The following is a 19,609-nucleotide window of genomic DNA, read 5'->3' as shown; positions in this document are numbered from 1 at the left end:
ATCAAGTGCTTATGTTTTATAAGGTTGGTTTCAGAAAAAAAATTGTTTTGAAATAATCCTGTGTTATGTCAGTTAAAAGTCCAATTTAAAATATACTTTTGTGCAAAATGTGCCCACCTTGGCAGCAACCTACAATCCATGACAACTTTACTCCTTTTGGTGGAATGTTGCTTTGATTTTGAACATTTTACTGTTGGCAGTTTCTCAGTAACCTGGTCTCTGTGTAGGATAAAAACATATCAGCCATGTTGTTAACTTCATGGCATTCTTCCTCGTGAGTTGTTTTGCTATTCTAAGGTCTTAATTCAACTTTCAGAGACATCGTATTTAATCAAGAAACATTTGAATAACATTGGTAACTAAACAGACCCACTGAGATCAATTAGATTTAATTTAGTCCTGACTCATTTAAACCCCATTTATTTCAAGCGGTCTGCATTAAATATAATTTTATCTGGATCCAACTCATTCTAGGGTAGTATAGTGTCCAAAGGGAATCATGGTATAGAATATATAAACAACACTAGTGAATAGCTAAATTTCTTTTGCTACAGTTGGGAATGTGCCAATATGTAATATGGGATCTTATAGATGATCCCGCTAGCAGCCTGGCTGCTGTATTTTGGACCATCCGAATCTTCTGGGTTGTTGACTTCAGAAGGCCGGCATATAAGGCACAACGCAACCTCGTGGTGATTGTTACATGGATTACTGTCGCCAATGCTTCTACCGAAAGGTAGGATGCCAATTTCCTTGCCTGGCGAAGATGAAAAAGGGCCTGCTTACTTATGGCAGTGATCTGGGCCTGCATCGTCAGCGATGAGTCCAAAACAACCCCAAGGCTTTTAACAGTGGCAGACGGAACCAGAGCTTCCCCATCGAAATCAGGCAGAGACTGGATTAATTCTGGCGGCTGGCCAGGCCAGAGTATCTCAGTTTTAGCAGGATTCACTTTTAGTCTGTTCGCTCGCAGCCAACTCATCACTGCTTCCAAACACAGCCTAAAGTTCTCAGGAATCACGGTTGTCCCAGGTTCGAGACGCAAGAGTAGCTGGGTATCATCTGCATACTGGTAGCACTCTGTGCCAAAGCTCCGCACCAGTCCAGCAAGTGGCCGGACGTAGATGTTAAATAACAGGGGTGAAAGGATAGCACCCTGGGGAACTCCACCGCAAAGGCAGGAGCTCTCCGAGCTTTGGCCTAACCACTCCACCCTCTGTCTCCGGTCCCGGAGGAATGAATTGAACCATTTCAGGGCTAAACTTTGTACACCAGACATAGCCAATCGATGAATCAGCAAGTCATGGTCCACGGTGTCGAATGCAGCTGTGAGGTCCAAAAGTACCAATAGTGTTGATCTGCCTCGATCTAACTGACGACAAATTTCGTCAGGAATAACTACCAATACAGTCTCTGTCCCATGACTTGAACGAAAGCCTGATTGAAAGGGGTCCAAACCTGCAGTCTCATCAAGAATTGCTGTAGTTGCCCCGTCAGTGTCCGTTCAATCAACTTGCCCAAAAATGGAATGTTTGAAACTGGACGATAGTTACTAGGTATGGCGGCGTCTAGGCTTGGTTTTTTTCAAGAGAGGGTGGACCACTGCTTCTTTAAGGCAATCTGTAAAAATTCGTTGCTCCAAGGAACTATTGATGATGCTCCTTAAGGGATCTCGTAGTCCCTTCCAGCACTCCTTAACCAACCGGGAGGGGCAAGGATCCATGTTATTTTTTTGTCAATTTGACTCTCAATTTTTCCCAGGAACTGTCCATGGAGAGCCTTCTTTTGCCATTTTTCTCTTCCGCTCTGGATTGTGTTTTTATGGTATTCACTCTTTGTCTTTTGCACTTTAAGCAGTTTACTACTATTGACTTCCCTCAATGTTGGTTCTTGACTGCCTTTTACATAAGCTGCCAGTGCATGTTTCTCTTCTTCTGCCGTTTGTTTCACTTCTGATTTTCTGGGCAGGTAAAGTCTGTTGACATCACTATGCGGGTGTAATAAATAGTGGATTGTCATCAGTTTTCTTTTTTTTCTGTCTAGATCAGCGTTTCTCAACCTTGAGGCTCTATGAATGTCTCATAAAGCCTCAACCAATTCAACACATTTTGTGGCAGCCACAAAAACAAGGTTTCTGTAATATATCACTACTTTCAAAGTAAGTACTGTACAATTAAACAAGAATAACACTTTCAAACCAGGAACCCCCCACCCACCAAATTTTGTTACCTATAATGTTATGGCAGGGGTCCTCAAACTATGGCCCAGGGGCCGGATACGGCCCTCCAAGGTCATTTACTCGGCCCGCGCTCAGGGTCAACCTAAGTCTGAAACGACTTGAAAGCACACAACAACAACAACAATCCTATCTCATCAGCCAAAACCAGGCCCACAATTCCCACTGCAATACTAATAAGTTTATATTTGTTAAAAATGCTCTTCATTTTAATTATTGTATTGTTTTTGTGTGTTTTTTGCACTACAAATAAGATATGTGCGGTGTGCATTGGAATTCATTCTTTTTTTTCTTCAAATTATAATCCGGCCATCCAACAGTTTGAGGGTCTGTGGCCTGGCCCTCTGTTTAAAAAGTTTGAGGACCCCTGTATTATGGTATCTTCTAGAGTGGCTGCTTCCTTGTTTGTCTGCCTGCAGGTGATGCTCTCAGCCTTTGAGAATCTGCATTCAAGGATTGAGTGATATTGCCATTTCTATTTCTTGTGGATAAAAATTTATCAAAATACATGTTTCTTCATATTTCAGCTGAACAGAATATGAGATTAAAACCAATTGAATATGGGAGATGGACAGATTAGTTAATCCAGAACCAGAGGTTAGTGTACTTAACTCTTAATAGTCTTGATTTGAATTACTATATATTCAGTCATGTAAGTGATGAACTACTTCTTTCTCAACCCCCCTCTCTTTTTTCCCTGTTTGGATCCTTCAACATGGAGACTATCTGCATAATGGAAATACTTGTATCCATTGCTTTAAGCAGGTGCCAGCAGAAGAAGAATTTTGTTTCATTTCCTGTGCTTTGAAATAACCACATTTTCCTCTAAACTGGCCAGAACTCTTTGGGAGTATTCCAGCACTAAATGCCACAGCTAAAATTGTAATTCAGACAAATACTGCAAATTACAGTTCTTGGCAGAATTGGTTATAGTACTTCACTAACATATTCACCTCTCTTAAATTTTACAGCAAGCATCTCTGAAAAGAAAACTAAAATGTAGTCTTATTGTCGGACTAGACTGAATTCACTTGAAGCGCATAAACATGCTCAAACTCAATTCAACTTCCCCCACAGAGCCCTGCCAGCATAATTTGATGGGGGCTGGTGGGCTCCATGGGTGAAATAGGGCGGAGCCGGTGCATGTCGCCAAAGAGTGCCCTTTGTGATGAGGTTGTTAAATGCTTGGGACCAACACCTGTATCTGCATATATAGACATAGTCAGCACATCTAAACATAAATTTCATTTATATTTTATATATGCCTTATAGCAGATCCAGAATCCTGCCCTTGTTTTGCTTTCCCCTATCAAAATTTGACAGTGGTACAAAGAGTTCCTTGAGGCAAACTCAGTGAGTGTGTAGCTAGACTCTATCCCCCAATTAGTATATATCTGCAAATACACGTATTCTAACCTCATATGCCTACAATTTGAATTCCAAAAATCTCTGGTCTCAAACATTTTGGATAAGGGATATTTATCCTGTATTTGCTGTTACACTTTCAGTTGGATGAGCCATTGGGATATTATTATTATTATTATTATTATTATTATTATTATTATTTTGAGAAGGAAAAGGGATTGTAGAATGGAAACCATAATCACAATAATGATTCCCCTGGAGAAAAAACTCAGTGGATGCTGGATATGTAGGTACCACCTCTTACACATGGCATTTTTGCCCAATTTTGCCACTTTGTTGTGCAGCAAGGATGGGGCCAGTCATGCACCATCACACAACGCACAACAGGCCCCACCCACATTCCTTCCAAAGTAGGGTAGAAGCACTGAAAGGCTTACCAATGGAGTTACCCACACTTTCCTCCCCACTTCCCCATATGATTGGGGAAAGGGCAGCGGGGCAATGCACCAGACCTTGTTTTTTTGCTGCTCCAAATGGACATCAAAACAGCTGTTTAGCTTTCTGCTTTTCAAGCTGTCCCATTCCAAAATTTGCTTAATTTTCTTTTCCATATATACTAGCTTGGGGACCCGGCGCTGCCCGGGTTATTTGAGAAAGGAATTGTGTATCGAGGTTGATCTTTATCACTTATTTATTTGGCTTGCAGTGGTCTCAGGAAGTTAGTGAAGGTACTGAGAGTCCCATCATCTGTGGTCCATCCTCCTCCAAACTTCACCAGGATGGAGAGTGGATCATGGGGGCTCTGTGTGCCAAGTTTGGTCTTGATCGGTCATTAGATGAGGGCTACAGCAGTCTTAGGGAGTGAGTGGAGGTACTTGAAGTCCCATCATCCATAGTCTGTACTCCCCCAAACCTCACCAGAATATTGAGTTGGCCATGGGGGCTCTCTGTGACAAGTTTGGTCTTTATTGGTATTTGGATGAGTGTCGCTGTGGTTTCAGGAAGTGTGTGAAGGTACTGCAAGTCTCATCATCCATTGTCTGTCCTCCTTCAAACAGCACTGGGAAGTAGGATGGGTCAAGGGGGCTCCGTGTGCCAAGTTTGGTCTTGATTGGTCATTAGATGAGGGTTGCAGCAATCTTGGGAAGGGAGTGGAGATACTTGAAGTCCCATCATCCATGGTCTGTCCTCCTTGAAAGTGCACGAGGATGTAGAGTGGGTCATGGGGGCTCTGTATGCCAAGTTTGGTCTTGATCAGTCATTGACGAGGGTGTCAGTGGTCTCAGGAAGTGAGTGAAGTTACTGCAAGTCCCATCATCCATCTCCAAATTTTTCCAAACCACACCAGGATGTAGAGTGGGTCATGCGGGCTCTCTGTGTGAATGGTGATCCTGATCCATCATTATTGGCAGTTGTAATGCCCAATTTAAGGTGCTGGTGTTATCCTACAAAGCCCTAAACGGTTCCGGCCCAAAATACCTTACGGACCGCATCTCGGCCTACGAGCCCACGAGGACCTTGAGATCATCTGGGGAGGCCCTTCTCTCGATCCCGCCTGCCTCACAGGCACGTCTGGCGGGGACGAGAGAGAGGGCCTTCTCGGTGGTGGCCCCCCGGCTGTGGAACTCCCTCCCTGCTGACATCAGACAGGCGCCCTCCCTCATGGCCTTTCGTAAGGGCCTGAAGACGTGGCTCTTCGAGCAGGCTTTCAACTGAGTGCTATGTTACTGGAAATGACAACCGGAATGAATTTACGACTACGAGATTGATTATGATTCCATAATATGACGCAGCGGATTTTTAGTGTAATTTAAATGTTGTGTATTAGTGATGTTAGTTTGTTGTCCTGATTGCTTTGTAAAGTGTCTTTTTTGTATTGTACACCGCCACGAGTCGCCCTAGGGCTGAGAGCGGCGGTTAATAAATGCAAGAAATAAATAAATAAATAAATGCAAGAAATAAATTGTAATGGTGTCAGGAAGGGAGTGTATGTATTGCAAGTCCCATTATCCATGGTGCATCCTACTCCAAACCACAGCAGGATGTAGAGTGTGTCATGGAGACTCAGTGTGCCAAGTTTGGTCTTTGTTGGTAATTGGATGAGGGTTGCAGTGGTCTCAGGAATTGAGCCCTTATGATCCAGCTCTCATATCCATAGGTTACTATGGGGAATACCATTGCTTTAACTATGTGGATATTCGTTGCCAGTGTGATGGCTCTACTATTTACTGTTTTATCGAGATTGGTCATTGCTCTCCTCCCAAGAAATAAACATCTTCTGATTTCCTGGCTGCAGTCTGTTTAAAAACATATATATTTGGCTGGAGTTACACTTAAAATGTATCTGTTCTGAGTTATATACAAATTCAACTTAAGAACAAATCGACAGAAGCTATTCTGTTTGTAACTTGGGGACTGCCTGTAGTGACAATATTGGCTTAAATCCAATTCATAGCTCCAGCAGACACATTTACTGAGGGCTTATCAACATTAATGACTAGGATGGTTTTAAATGGCGTATTTTAATATTTTGATAAATGTTTTTAATGTTTATGTATTGTATGTGAATTTGTGTCCCAGCATTGAATGTTTGCCGTGTATATGCTGTGCTCCGCCCTGAGTCCCTTTCGAGGTGAGAAGGGCAGAATATAAATGTTTTTAATTAATTAATTAATTTTAAAAAATCAGACTCACCTTGAATCCACCACCGGTTACCTGCAGGACAAATGGCAAAAACTTGGAATGTGCAGGAAACCCCACAGTTTGCCAGAAATCAGCTTAAGTGGCCAGTGTAGATGTGGCCTCAGGCATCTTGTACATTGCCATATAAAACCCTGATTATCTGTTTCGAACTGTATTAAAGGGCAATATAAATCGTATAATCCAGTTCAAAGCAGATAACGTGGATTATCTGCTTTGATCATCTGGATTATATGGTGGTGTAGAAGGGGCAACCCTTATCTTGAATCCCATTGCTTTCACAATAAGTTAGAATTTACCATTGGCCCACTATGAATTGGAATTGAACCATTATGTTCACCACCTTCAGTCAAAATGAAGAGAGCCATTCAAGTTGTATATTATCAACATTCATAAGCAATCATATTCCATTCTTAGTTTATATTGTATTATATTTAAATTGCCGAATATGATGGTTTTCCAACAGTGGAAGACCACCATACTCATTAATTAAGGCAATTGACTTATTTTGTATATTTATAACCTCTCTCTAACATTTCCTTTTCTTTTAAGAAATCCTGCAGCCAGCATAAGAATTCTGTTTACTGGATCTACATACGGTGTAATCATTTGTAGGCCACCAAGCTAAGCGCAGGGGGTATGCTTCCTGTTTTTTGTGTTTATCTAAAACTACAAACAAATTTGTGAGTGGGAGGAAGGTTATATTATCAAAGACCTCACAAGCCTCAACACATGGTAATTTTTTTTGAGGCTTATGAAATGCTCACTAGTTCTGTATACAACAAAGAAAAAATGTGAAAGAAGTTAAAGGACACACAGGCTGAATCTACAAATACTTAAATAATTTAAGTTAAATTAGATCTTGAGCTGCCTTGATGTAGCCCAGGAGTGTCCTTGGAGCCCTTTTGGTGTGCAGATGGCCATTGTGTACCAGAAGTACCTGAAGTACTTCCCTCACAGAGACTTGCTGATAATGTTGCTTCTGCGAGTCACCTGGCTAGGCAAAAAGTTGCTTTTTGTCAGTGACACAGTGGAGGGTCTGTTGGATGTGTGGACACTGGATTGGGCAAGATCCAACTATCCACACCTCCAAAATACTGGGATCACTATGGAGCTTCTGGGAAGCTCTGGGGCAAATAGTCTTTCCTCTTGTCTCAGATTAACAGCTGGATGGAGCACTTCTGCTCTGAATCTAGCTGTATGTCATGTGTACTCCCCACAGCAGTTGCAAGGTGAATCTGCTTTATTTTGCCCATGTAGACACAACCAAAGTCTTCCACTTACTTCATTGGTCTCACCCTAAACAGTTAGTTTAGCATATTACATGACAATGTTTACAAACCAGAAATATTTATTTATTTATTTATTTATTTATTTATTTGCAATATTTGTATACCACCCTTCTCAACCCCAAAGGGCACTCAGGGCAGTTCACAGTGTTGGCAACAATTCAATGCCATTGATGAAAACAGTATAAAACATTAAAATTGACCCTCCCCTAATAAGACATTAAACATTATGAAACACATCACATAAAATAACATTACCTATCACACAGAGACATAGCCGTTGTCATAAACAGTCCTGGGTCATTTCACTTTCAACTTTCACTTTAACTTTAAATATTCCTATGATGGGCTGAATGCTTCGTTCCACAGCCAGGTCTTTAGCTGTCTCCTAAAGGTCAGGAGGGAGGGGGCTGACCTGATCTCACTTGGGAGGGAGTTCCACAGTCACAACAGGGGGGTTGTATGCTTCCTGTGCAATGCCCCAGTTAACAACATGGCTGCAGTGCATTGGACTATTTGCAGTTCCTGAACAATCTTCTAAGGCAACCCCAGGTAGAGTGTGTTGCAGTAGTCTAGATGGGATGTAACAAGAGCATGGACTACTGTGGCCAAATCAGCAATTGGCGCACAAGTCTTAGTTATGCTAATGCCCCATGGTCACCACTCATATCTGGGGTTCCAGGCTCAGCGATAAGTCCAGGAGTACTCTTTCTTGGCTGGATTCAGCTTCAATTTGTTCACCCTCATCCAGCTCGACACAGCAGACAGGCACCAGTTCAGGACCTGAACAGCCTCCTTAGGGAGTAGTACAGCTGGACATCATCTGCGTACAAATGACACCAAACTCCAAAACTCTGGATGATCTTACACAACAGTTTCATATAGATGTTAAACAACATGGGGGAAAGTACTGATCCCTGCAGGACTCCACAAGACAATGGCTGTGGAGCCGAGCAGCAATACCTTCTGGGTATGATCCTCAAGGAAGAACTGGAGCCACTACACTACAGTACTCCCAAGACCCATTCCTACGATGTATCCCAGAAGGATACTGTGGTCTACAGTATCAAAGGCTGCTGAAAGGTTCAGGAGAACCAACAGGGACACACTCGCCCTGTTGAGCTCTCTGCGGAGATTATCCACTAAGGAGACCAAGCCTGTTTCAGTTCCATGACCCAGTCTGCAGCCAGACTGTGCCGAATCTAGATAGAATGCCATTCCATCGTCACCACAAGACATTGTACATCTTATAGCTGTATTGTTCACCAGGGCTTTATAGCAGGGATGAACCCTTTATCCTTGATAAGTTTCCCTCCTCCTTTAACCCAGGCTCTTTGGTGTCATGACCTCCCTTTCTGGTGTTGTGGGGAACCATGAAAGTAGGCCATGCCTTGGCCTGTAGCTCACTTGAAAAAAGGAAGAGGGTTTCCATGGAAATGGGGCTGTGAAGGGGAGGGCCAAAGTGAGGGATATGACGTGAGAGGGAAACTAACTGTCAGGTGGAACTTTGCTTGTAACCACACTGTATGCTTTGAGAAATAAAGCCCTTCCAGTTGGTCTGTGAGGTAATTTCTTCTCTAGAAAACTGCAGGACATTTGGATAATAATTTAAGATGCGATACCATGGCAATTCCTTTTGTAAATCCTGCAATTTTACAACTATATCAAGGTTCTCACCACCAGGCTGAGTATGGTACTTGACTAATAGGCTTGTGCATAATTTTGGATCAAAATCAGAAGTCATACCAAATTTGTTAAATGTGTGCATATCCATTTTTTCCATAAATGTTCTGTAACGTTTGGATGTCTCCCAAGGTCAGTTTAATTTTCACTATAACCATTAAGCAACTTTGGTAAAGCCAAGAGAACATAAATTCCTTTAAAAACCACTCCTTTGGCCCCATCTTTGCCAGTACTACCATAAGGAAGATTCTATGCCATGTATATGTGCATTGTGATCTGCCCTGAGTCCCCTGTGAGGTGAGAAGGGCGTAATATAAATGTTGTAAATAAATAAATAAATAGATATGGATGTGACTAATCACATCCATCTTAACTGTAGTTTTGGAAGGCCAGGCCCTCAACGATAGAGATTGCAAAAGGTCCTGCCATAAACTACATTTCCCAGAATGCAAAGCTGCTCAGGACCCAAATGAGGCTGAAGGTCCTAAGTTAGGGCTGGCCTCAGCAGTGGCCATTTAGAGTCGGTCTACCTTCTGGACCATGAAATTGTCTGCAAGGCAAGCGAGGAATTTGTTGGATCTTGTACTCTTGGCTGAGTTTATTTTCCAGCAAATATCGGGATAGTTGAAATCACCCATGACTCCTACATCTCTTCTCTGTGCCTGTTTTGTCAGCTGTTGGCAGAAGACTTCATCAAGTTCTTCCTCCTGGCTTGGAGGTCTGTAGTAGACGCCTACAATGACATCTTTTTGAGTCCTAGTTCCCTTGATTCTTATCCAGATGCTTTCAAGCTGGTTTCCCGGATTGCTCTCTTGCATTTCTTCTGCAGCATAACAGTTTTTGACATATAAGGCTACTCTGCATCTCTCCCCTTTGTTCAGTTTCTGTGAAAGAGGTTATAGCCCTCGATGTCTACATTCCAGCAATAGAAGTCATCCCACCAGGTTTCAGTGATGCCTATGATATCATATTTGTGGTGTTGTGCTAAAAGTTGGAGTTCGTCTTGTTTATTTCCTATGCTCTGTGCATTAGTGTAAAGACATGTGAGCCCCTGAGATCTTCCCCTGAGCTGTTTAATTGGGATTGTTGTGCTTTTGGTACTTGGTCCTCATTGTGTTTGTGCAGCCCTCCGTTTAGCCTTCTGGCGGTTCCCTGACATTGTGGGTAAAGTAGTGTTCGCAAGGCTGTTGTCCCCCTCCCCTGGTGGACCTAGTTTAAAGTGCACATAATGAGATTTGCGAGTCTGTGAGCAAAAAGGTGTTTTCCTACTTGTGTGAGATGCACCCCAACCCTTGAATTACTCATGCCTCCCTGATGCCTCACAGATTTGCCATAGAGGCTAGTGAATCACAATGTTGGGCTTCATTCATGTGATGAAGTCCACTCTGCAATGCTAGTAATTTGGGAACTGAAAGGAAAATTTCAAGGGGGGCATAGTTTCTATTGGAGGGGCAAACCCTCTCACCCCTGACTGGGTGGGTTAACTATTGTTGTCCCAACGTAGTATACCTGCAGTTTCTGAGGAGTTGTATGCCACTGCAATGTATTTCAGCTTCTACCACAGTAGTGTGTGCAAAAAAAATCCTTAAAAATCTGCATACTTCACTAGAAATTAGCTGCAACTATTTATTGTGAATTTAATTTAATTATGTAAGCAAGAAATTGACATGCTTTTCCAAAAGCACTTTGGAAAACTCTTTTCAGTTGCAATATTTAAGAGTTTAAGTAGGAGAGAGGAGAGGAGAGCGAGGAAAGAACTGGAGAAGGCAAAGGAAGTGGGAGAAAAAGAAGGTAGCAAAAGGAGAGAAGGAGAGAGATAGAGGGAGTGATCTGGGAGTGATTTAGATTAGGAAGGGAAGAAGAGTAAAAGAGAAGTAAGGAAGAGTGAGAATGATAGAGGGTAAGAGGAAGTGAGAGGAAGAGGAGGAGTGAGAAGAGAAGGGGAGAAGGTTAGCGAAGGGAAGGGAGAGTTGAGTAAAGAAAAGGCTTAGGAAGAAGAGAGTGAGAGGAAGATCAGGAAGAGAGAGTGGGGGAATAAGATGAGTTAGGCAAGGAAGGAAAGGGAGAATAAAGAAAGTGATAGGAGGTAAGAGGAAGTGAGAAAAATGGTAGAAGGTTTGCAAAGAGAAGAGAGAACAGGCAAAAAGGAAGGGTAGGAAGAAAAGTATTGGAAAGAAGATTAGAAAAGAGAGAGGAGGATAAAATGATTTAGGTAAGGAAGGGCAAAGAAGGATAGAGTGAAGCAGAAAGGGTTAGAGAAAGTGAGTAAGGGTAGATTGTAAAAGACAGAAAAGGGATCTTATAGTTGCAATTGAATCAGCTACAGGATTGTTGTCCACTCTGCCACCTCACCTCCCTGTTCCCAAGTGAAGGTCACCTCCATTTTATCAACATGCTGCTATCAGAGATCTCACTTTACTGAGGACAATGGCTGACTTTGGGACACTGCTGAATGCTGAATTCCTACACATTGGTGACTTGATGGGTTGAACAGTGTGCCTCTTTCTCAGTCATACTGAGGCACTTAACAAAAAACTAGACCACCTGCTTACTTATGTCTCTTCATTAGCAATAGACCCATTTTGTGTGTGAAAGTGAGAGCAGGGTGACCTGCCATGTTAAAGATGGATCTACGGAGAGCGGGGAAGGGAGAATCTGGATCTGGTAAGGGTAAGGGGAGAGAAGGATTTGAGGGGGGAGAATCATCTCACTACCACTAGGAAGGAAAATAAATCACCCTGCCAGCCAGAAAGTGACTTACAACAAATAATCTTTCAACCAAATGAAGTGGTTTTTGATATCCTAGATACTCGTCTGAATAGGGGGAGATGGTGTTATCTAAAGCTTCAGAACGTGATCACATGGTGTGCTTACTTAGACATCCACCCCACTGTTCTCAGTGAAGTAAATTTTCTCATTGAGGATTGCAACCTTTTAATATCTAGGTGTAACCTCACTTTCTCTGTAAGCAATCCCTTATAGTACTCCAGTGGCATATCAGAATGACCTAGAAGTAATGCCATGTCACTTCTGGTGGCCATTTTCAGGGCTTTGGGTGATGTTTTGGTTGATTAGGGTGCTGCCATTCTTGCATGTTTTTTGGGCAGTTTGGCAGTTTTCAGGCAAAATATTAGCTAAAGTTTCACAATTTCTTAAATGGGAAGACTTTGGGGGAGTTTCAGGAGATTGCCTGAAGTTTTGGGGGGATACAAAAGTAGGGTTGGGGGCTTCATGCAGCCTTTGGGCCACACTTTTCTCACTTCTTTGTTTTACACAAGGAAGGGACAGTCCCAATTATTCCTATGTTGCTCCACTTTTTAAAGCTGTTTTTAAAACATCTTTCATCCTCAACTTACTTCAATTGCCGCAAACAGCATTCAAAATGCAAGTTTGCATTCAATTCAGCAAGTTTGCATTCAATTCAGCCCTTGCCTTCACGTAAAAGCAAACTTCTGCAGCATCTCCTAGTGTGTGTTTTTTTCGTCATTAATACATTATGTTATCTTGGCGATACTCGGATGTTACTTGGTCACATAGGTCCTGTTTTTCATGTGTGAAATGTTGGATCCTCAGGCTCTGTTACAAAGCAATGTGGTATGGCTGTACTCTTCCTCATGATCTGGTAGTCTCTTCCTTCTGCTCTCTATAATACCAATTCCATAGAATATTTGTCTAATATATGCCTGTCAGAAGCTCTTATCAGAGTCTCCTCAATTTGCCTCCACAAATCTCCACAATTTGAACCATCTATTGAGATCCTAAAGGTCAAAAAAGGCAAATATTGTAGACATTCCTCTGAAGGCTACTTTGCACAAAGTAACATATATATCAGACATAGGACTTGATAAACCTGTTTTTGCTGTGTGTCCAGCTATGGTGGGGGTCACACGTCATGCAGCTCAGAGGATGAAGCAGTTCACATGATCAGAGTATAAATCTTGGTTAAGTCCTCTTGCATATTTAAGACTAGACTCAGTATTTCCACAGAATGTCAAGTGTTGCATCATTTAGCTCTATAAAATGTTAGTTATAATTTTGTGGCCTAGTTGTGTTGCCCCTTTAAAAAAGTTAACCCTATAATTTTCAAGACCGGTTTCCCAATGAGGTGCTGAGAGGCAAGGGGCTGGAAGATACAACAGCCTTTATTTGCAAATAAGGGATCTGTGGGTAGTAAATCAGAAAGTGCCACACAAATGAAACCTCTCATGAGGTTCTTATAGGTTTTGCAAGCATTTCACACCTACAAACATTTCTCCTTTCATGCCTCTCTTTCTCTTTCATCCTGTCACTTTCCCCTTTCATCCTGTACATGTGGTTCTTTGGTCAGTTGTTTATCAATATAAATCAAGTAAGCAATTTCCCCACAATTTCCCAATTACAAATCATTCAGAATCATTCAATCTAACAACCACCATCTGGACTTCCTGAGTCCTGTTTGAATCTTTTTTCCTTCCTTTGAGGTACCCATTTGGTTCAATTCATCAAAATACTCTTCATGTTTGAACTTTTCTTCCTTCATGTTCATTGCCCTGCCCGCCTGTGTGAGTTCCCTGGCTTGACATTCCCATGCAGACCTTCAATTGATTCCTTTTGCATAGCTAAGGAAGGCTGTGGATTGTTTATTGTTGGGTCCTGCTTCCTTAGGGCTGTCATTTGGTTGTGTTTTGTTGCCCTGTAAGCCTTTTTCATGTGTTTCTCATGCCAGAATCTTCAGTTGATTCTTCTAAACTTTTCTAAACTTGGCACACTGTATCCCCAGGACCAACAGAACATACTGGAGGGGTTTGGGTGGATGACCCACCCAGAAGAGACTTACAGTTCACTCTTCACCCTGAAAGCACTCTGAACCCCACCAATGATGGATCTGGAGCAAAATTGCTACACAGACCTAACAATTGCTACACAGACCTAACAATGTCAATCCAGGAGTTATTGTTCACTCATATTCAGAGAACACTGATCCCAGCAGATGTTGGATCTGGACCAACTTGGTACACAAATTCAACATGTCGAACTGTGAACACTGGTGGACTTTGAGGATGATTGACCTTGTACTCTGGGAGCTATAATTCACCTGTATTCTGTGAGCCATCTGAACCCCACCAATGATGGATCTGAACTTTGCACAAAGACCCAACACAGTCAACTTTGCATACTGGCAAGGTTTGGGGGCAATTGATCTTGGCACCCAGGAATTACAGTTCACCCATATTCAGTAAACACAGAACCCAGCAGATGATGGATTAGGACCAAACTTGGTACACAAATTCAACATGTCCAACTGTGAACATTGGAGTTATAGTTCACCTCTATTCTATTGAGCCATCTGAGCCCTACCAATGATGGATCCTGGACCAAACTTGGCAGATAGACCCAACGCAGTCAACTTTGTGTACTGGCGGGGTTTGCTTCTTTCTAATAAATAGCTTTCAAATCACCTAAGTGATATTACCTAACATCCAAAAATGAACAATGCCTTTTTCAAATAACCCAGACATCACCGGGTACCCAAGCTAGTAAGCAATAAAACAGGAGTTCTATTAGGAAAAAAAAACCTGTTTGTCCTAGGTCAGTATCCCACTTCTTCATTCATTTCATTTTTGTCCCTCATATCTGAGTATGTGACCACACATGAGGGAGCATCCAGGATCTCTACCATGAGACTAAGGGAAGTGATTGAATTATTGTTTGTTATTGCTACTTTTAGATTATATTATTGTTAGTTTTTTTTAAAATGTCATTTTTACTGGCTGAAAGTGTGAGGGACACTTTTTAGTTATGTTGATCCATGTGACAAAATAATTTGACTGACAAAATGCCTTGGGAAAGTAATCTGTACTAACCAATGCCGATGCTCTAATTGTAATGAAGCATAATCCTGTACCCTGGAAATTAATACATTTCTTATCATTTTCCATCTTTCACCATAGTATTAGTCTCTTCTAAATTTACACAGCTATATCTAATGGGCCATGATATGTCCAAGTGGAAACTATAACTTACTAGTAGGGAATGACAATATTAATATGAAAAATGTCTCTTAATTCAAATGTTAACATATTTTCTGTTAAACATGTTTTTTATTCAATAAAATTTGAAAACTAAAAAAAGGTGTAATAAACACAGAGAACTGGGAAGCCCTGACACTTCAGTGTTCGAACTGGAGGTTAGAACACCAATGGTGCTATGAATTTTGAAGAGGCATGAACAGAGGGAGAAATATGCCAAGATGTGGGACCTCGTTCCATCTGGCAATGTATGTCCTCGCTGTGAAAGAGCATGTGGATCCAGAATAGCCCTCTACAGTCACTTACAGACCCATCACCAAGACTCTTTCTGAAAAACCATACTTAGCCACAAGGGATCGCCTATGATTATTCACAGTGTATCTTACTTTTTAATAAGGATGACAAGTAGCAAGTGAGAGAAAGCCACTGTTCCCTCCAATCTAAAACTTGAGACAACAACAAGATTTCCTCTTTCCTTTCCAGTGGGATCTGAAATAATACTCGGTCAACATCTGAAATCAAAGATAATAGCTAGTTGAATTCCCTGCTTGCATTTCCCATTAACAATGCAAGCAAGATTTGGGGGGGGGGGGGGAGTCCTTTCCAAACATATTTGCACATTAATGAGGGAACAATGGAGAGGTGGAGAGACTGGAGACAGCAGCAAGATCGCATATTCCACTGTCTATGTTCCTGCATTGCTGTCACATACTGCATTTTCAATGCACTATTACAGAGCTTAAAGGAAAATATTGAATCCATAGTGATATGTGAGTGGTATAACATGTATGCTTGCTATGCGCTACTATAACACAAGAAAATAAAATCTGGTGTATTTTCCTTCTGTGTGTGTACTCATTTTATTGCTCTATGACATTTAGAAGTCAACAAAGGACCTCTTCAGATGTGCCACCGAAATTGCCATGGATTGTAGCAATTCTGGCAGTGCCCATCAGGGGACGTGGGGAACCTGTTGCCCCATGCCCACATTGGCCTACTTACTAGTAAGTCCATTCCACAAAGGAAGCGTTAGCTGCCCAGCTTCCCACTGTTGATCCAAGGTAACATGGGAAGCTTCCTGTGTGGCCACAGTTCCCTTTTCCCGCACAAGCCCACCAGAAGTTGCAGTGCATCATGGGATGAGAGCTGGTGGGCTCCGTGCTGAAAGGGATGGCATGCTGCCAATTATACCCCTGTCTGATGAGGTCAATAGAGTATCAGAAAATTATATATTCAGTATTGTTACATTCAAACTCTGTGTAAGAAGCACCATTAATGTCAACACAAAACCATTTTAGAGTTAGGGAGATTTAAAAACATTTAAGAACTATGGGGGAGGGGAGCAGATAAACATATTTTTGCAGCTACTACTACCATATCAGACTGGATTGTTTTTCATGGTCTCCATGAGTTGGCGGGAAGGAGGCTCCTCCATGTTGCAGAATCTTTTCCAATGCAGGGGGAAAATGGTGTGGGCACTATCAAAAGTTGAAGAATAGTACAGCTAATAAATTCTTTGCCACAAGCAACTAAATTAAAATCACTAAGCTTCATGAGTCATGCTAAATGGGGAAAAAAGCTCTATCAAGTTTTATGTAGCCTCCAGGCCAAATATGACATTTAATTCAGTAAAAATCAACACAGCTGCCTGATTATTGCCATGTTTTCCTTCCAAGCATTCTGACAGCCCACTTCCTGTTTTTGTAATGATTCTTCCAGGTCAGTCCCAGCTGAAGCTGAAAGTTAGACGACAGAAAATAGCTTGTTGTAAATTTAAAATCCATAACTTCAACAAAACCTGCCTTATGACATATTTTCCCACAAATATTATTTTCATCATAGGAATGCTTGGCCCTCAAGTGACTTGTGTCATCAGCTTATGACAAACTCACTGACCATTACAGCCATTCCTGTTTGATGATGATGATGATGATGATGATGATGATGATTTACTTTATATTTATCAACTAGCTGTTCCCGGCCATGTGTTGCTGTGGACCAGTCTGGTTAAATGGAAAAGAAAGAAAAGAGAAAGAGCAGGTTTCTAATATATTTAATTTCACAATGCTTGTAGGTATACAATTTTTGTATTTCCAGTGTCTGTGCAGATATAGAGATTGTCCGGTTTGCCAACTCTAGAACATGCAACATATAATTGTCCATGTGAGAAGCAATCCACGTCTAGATCTGAACTGCACAATTCTAAAGATTGGCCCTGAGCTTTGTTGATTGTGATTGCAAATGCCAATCGAATTGGGAATTGCAATCTTTTAAATTGAAATGGCATATCTATTGGAATCATAGGAATACGAAGAATGAGGACATCTTCAACCCAGAATATCAAGGCAAATAAACTATAATGCCTGCTTTGTACTGGATTATATGTCAGTGTAGACTTGGGGTCCTTCCTTACAGACATTTAACCCAAAAATCAAAGCAGATCATCCACAATGTCTGCTTTGACCTGGGTTATCTGAGTCCAGACTGCCATGTAACCCAGTTCAATGCAGATAAAATACAGCTGTGTGGAAGGGTCCTAAAGAAAGACACAGGGCACTCAAATAGTCCCCATGAAGTAAATAATAAACATACAGTGGCATTCCTGGGGACGGTGGTGGCATTGGAGGAGGGGAGGAGGGAGGATGTCCTGACCCCGTCAGATGACACAATGATTGACAGTGAGGGATTTTTCAAAGGGGGTTCTTTGAAGTTAAGAAAACCCAATGGAAGGGGTGTGATGCACATGCCAGAGCAGCCAAATAAATACATATAGTCCAAGAGGCGAGGCCTAACTTACCTGCCCAAAGAGGCCTGGCTGAGTGGGTGAGTGGCTGAGGCACACTCCCTGTCCCTTTCCCTCAGACACAACTTCAGACAGAGGCAAAAAAGCAGCATTAAGGGGAGAAGGCAAAGACGTGCCCCCCAGCCCCCCCCCCCCCCCGCCATGCACCCACATGTAATCCTGTCCCTTTCAGGGCAGAACAAGCAGCATCAAAGCGAAAAAGAACAACAATCTTCACAAAATGTACACTATGGTACACATCTCAATTTCAATGCAATGTCACACGAAATAATTAAATCAAAATGAAACTAAATCGAAATATATGAAAATTCAATTTAACAATGTACATTGAAATAGAATTGTAAAATATGCAGTATAGTGTGTGTTGCTTTGACGTCCAACAGATGGCACTGTTTTTTAAAAAAACATATTTTTACCAGTCACAGGTGTGACATCTATATAATAGTGGGTATGTGAAAACATAAAAACATATGCCCATTTGACTGTGTCAAAATTTCAAAGCAATCGGTAAAGAACTTTGGAAGATTTGAGATTTTGAACAAATCAAATTCTATATACATTTTATGTATATAGAATGCTGGTTTGCCACCTCCCCATGATAAACCTGTCTCATTATTGATGGGAAAACCTGTCAATAGCCACAGACTGTGCCATATACCAGGCACTTGCCTAGTGTGATGTGCCCATTCCACTTCTATGCCGACATTAAAATGACATTAGGGGTAACAAGGGGCTCCTTTGGGTTCTGTGTCAGCAGTGTGCCAACAGCGTGCAAAGCCGGAGCCCTGGGGAGGCAGGTAACTACTTGACTCCTCATAGAAGAAGCCGGGTACAGCTCAGAATGAATCAGGGGACAGTGGGGAAACTTCATGGGATGGCAACCCACAATGATAAGGGCATGAAGCTGTACATTGCCTCACAGTTTCCCTTACTGGACCTCTGCGTGATGTCTTCAATCTGAGCTATTTTTTCTGAGATGGAAAATCAGTATGTGAAATCTGCCATTGAAAGTATTATGTTAGAGAAAAAGGTTAGTATCCCAATGTTTCTCTGACATGCTAGGACATGTGCTTTGCTACTCTACTACACATGCCCAGTGTTGAACATCTTACCATGCTAAAACAGTGGATGTGGCTCTTAATGAGACATGCTGCATTATCACAAGCTGTCTACGCCCTACACCACTGGAGAAATTATACTGTTTAGCCAATATTGCACCACCTGACATGCATCAGGAAGCAGCAGCCTCTAATGAAAGGACCAAGGCATTGAAAACTTTGGCCCAGTCTCTGTTCGGATATCAGCCAGCAAGCCAATGCCTTAAATCAAGAAATAGCTTCCCAAGATCTACAGACATACTCACAGGAACACCTCAGCAAGTGAGAGTCCAAAAGTGGCAGGCTAAAACCCGGAACCTCAATCCATGGCTGATACCAGATGAGAAACAACCCCCTGAGCACACAGAAGACTGGACAACTTGGAAGGCAGTGAACAGACTGTGCTCTGGCACCACGAGATATAGAGT

This window comes from Anolis sagrei, chromosome 4 (assembly GCF_037176765.1).
Source record: "Anolis sagrei isolate rAnoSag1 chromosome 4, rAnoSag1.mat, whole genome shotgun sequence".
Classification (NCBI taxonomy): Eukaryota; Metazoa; Chordata; class Lepidosauria; order Squamata; family Dactyloidae; genus Anolis; species Anolis sagrei.
This window is presented reverse-complemented; position numbering follows the sequence as displayed.